The sequence below is a fragment of the Rutidosis leptorrhynchoides genome, chromosome 11 (assembly GCF_046630445.1).
Source record: "Rutidosis leptorrhynchoides isolate AG116_Rl617_1_P2 chromosome 11, CSIRO_AGI_Rlap_v1, whole genome shotgun sequence".
In the NCBI taxonomy this organism is placed as follows: Eukaryota; Viridiplantae; Streptophyta; class Magnoliopsida; order Asterales; family Asteraceae; genus Rutidosis; species Rutidosis leptorrhynchoides.
The window spans coordinates 338,756,852-338,759,799 of record NC_092343.1 but is presented as its reverse complement, the minus strand read 5'-3'; the positions used below and the strand labels follow the sequence as shown (position 1 = coordinate 338,759,799).

General features: G+C 30.5%; 1 long non-coding RNA gene across 1 annotated transcript; it reads right to left on the bottom strand.

Annotated features, from left to right (window-relative positions):
- Positions 1 to 299: 299 nt before the first annotated feature.
- LOC139877803 (uncharacterized) lies at positions 300 to 2,418 on the bottom strand. The gene is made up of 4 exons (XR_011768781.1): positions 2,066 to 2,418; positions 1,815 to 1,887; positions 841 to 1,042; positions 300 to 731 (listed from the first exon to the last, which is right to left on the bottom strand). It is a non-coding gene; the product is annotated as an uncharacterized lncRNA (long non-coding RNA).
- Positions 2,419 to 2,948: the final 530 nt, after the last annotated feature.

Sequence of the window (2,948 nt, the reverse complement as noted above, 5' to 3'; positions counted from 1 at the left end):
TGATATCAATTTTTAAACGACTGGTAATAAACGGGTTGCAACCACAGTTAGTAATGAATGCATCAACAGTGCAACTTCTCCAAACATGTACAGCTTTACAAGCTTTTGTTAAGAGTGAGTCAAATGCAAAGGTTAAACACGACTGTATACAGAATCCAATACTGTTTCTACATGAATTACTTGTCTTGTATGAAGAAAAACATAAACCAGATAAAACAAACAAAATCAGACAGCTTTTTGTTCTTTTTCATTTTCACCACAATAATCACACTAAACACAATTAATAAAAGAAAACCAGCTATCACAACAGTTAAAACTAAAAGAAGTTGCCACAAATCTTAGAGTAAAAACAAAGAAATACATCGCACAATCCATGCCTAATACTTTGGCTCTTTGTTGCTTTTTATTCTTTTCATATAAATCGTGTTAAAACTAAATGTGTAGTTACAATCATCCAAGCTTAGCCACAACAAAACATACTGCTCTATTTACTTTTTATTTGTAGGTGTCTTCTTCTTGATCTTTCCAAACAAGTAAAGAAGAGTAATAGACATCACCAATGCAATAGCAGGTTTCACACCACTAGAAGACAGCTGAGAATACAATGTCTCATACTTTGGTTCGCTGCTCAAACGCATCATAGCAACACCGAAAATCAATTGTGCAACTTTTTCTACTAATTTCCCAAGTAACGACGAATACACCTCTTTTAGGCCCACTTTGAATGTGTCCTAAAAATTTACACCAAAAGCTTGTATAAAATATAGTAGAAAATAGAAAAAAGGTATAATAGAATCACGTACAAAACATAAAGCAATCGGGAAAAAAAGGACAACTAACCAAAGTGTCAATAAAGATCAATTGATAAACATTCTTCTTCAATTCAGTAGTAGCAGGTTCCACCTTCTTATCATCTTTGCCGCCATCTTCAACTATTAGATAGCCTTTTGAACTAGGTGGAAGTCTTAAACCAGCTTACAGCACAACAAACTTTCGTTGTTCACCAAATTGAACAAAGTTCTTTTTTGATGAAACTTTGAACCTGTCATAAATAACAAAATATCATCACCAAAGTCAATCAGATAGGCTGCACAATTACTTCAACAAATACTGATTATGAATCCAACATAACAAAAGATCAGAATATATCTGATTATGATACTCAGAAAATTGTAATAACATTAAAAATCAGTTTTAGGCTACACTTACACAAACCTGGTTAACAAGACAGCTCAGTTACATGCTATATCAAAATATCAAAATATCAAAAACATGCAACTATTAAAATCAGAATTTATAAATTTTACCATATCAAAAGATCAAAGTATCAAAATATCAACATTTCAAAAGATCAGAAAATCAAATTTCATTCTACACTTACAAACCTGGTTCAAAAGACAACACAATTACAAGCTACATCTACACAGTTCTGATAATCAGAAATCAATTTATATAACAGATCAGTTTTAAGTTACAGCTACACAAATCTATTTTTTATTGCCACAACAAGTTCAAAACAATTTACTAACACAAAATTTGATAGGTTCACAGTAGCAATATAGGTCAAATTCTAAATGCAAATGAAATAAGAACAGAAATGCATTATAACAATTCGATGCAAAAAAACGCAAATAAATTACGATAACGATGAAGGTAAATAACTACAAGTAACAATAACAACAAAATCAGAATTAAAGCATTTAAATCTAAACATATATTGATTACAATTACGATGAAAATAAACGTAATCCACGAACAGTATTAGAAAATCAGTTTTACTGATGTAAACGATAAACAAATTGCGAAAAACTTACAGCGATGAAGGTTTGTTCATGTAAAACTGAGTAATAATTGCAGTTGATGTGAGTTCAGACACGGTCGACATTTCTGAAATTGATTGAAAATTGAGTGATGAGTTTGATCAAGCAGGAAAGGAAATGCGGTATGGCGGGATACTTTTAGGAACGGGTTTAAAACAAAAAAGAAATAATCTAAATTTTTCATTAAAAAAAAATGTAAAATAAATAAATATCAAAATTATTTAGAAACAAATTCTCAATAATACCTTGTTTTGCCGTAAATTGCGTAAAGAGTCCCCAGAACTTGTTTCAGCGGGTATCGTTCCATGGTATGCAAGCAGTAAGTAATATCAAAATTTGTTTGAAAAGTGCAAATTTATGGAAAATATACCATACAAACCCAGAAACATTAATTAGTATCCCTCGATTTACAAGAAAACCAAACCTTCGATTTCTATTTCTATTTCGCCAAAAAAGGATTGTAAGAGCGACATAGGATGGTGGTGGGTGACCTAGGTTTGGGTTTAACGTCCCCACTCCGTATGGAAGAAATAAAGTATAGGTTATGAGATTTTAGATCTAGTTTGACATGATGTTTTTTTTAGATCTAAGACGTAATATTATTCATATAAATATATTCAAGGAAGTTTATAAGGGTAAAAAACAAATGAAAATGAGAGTATTTGTTTAACTAGCACCAAATTTATAATGAAATATTTAGACAAATCTGGAAGATGCGATGAATATGATGTTGGAGTTGAGGAGAGGTGAGAAGAGGAAAAACATATTGTGAAGTGTTCGTTTGGGAGACATTCATTCATTTATATAGAATGAAATAAAATATGTATTTTACGGAAAAGATAAAATAGAATAAGTCATTTAAAATTATTTAAAACCTTTTAGCTTTTCATATAATCCGTATTTAATTTAATTAATTTAATTAATAATTAACTAATCTCCCTTCTCCCTTCTCCCTTCTCCCTTCTCCCTTCTCCCTTCTCCCTTCTCCCTTCTTATTATAACAAAAGCAAAAATAGGAAATAAATTTTTAAATTCAGCCTTTAATGTAGTGACCCGAACTTTTCCATGTTTATATATATTAATTGAGATTGATGTTTACATGATTAAATGTTTCCAACATGTTAAGCA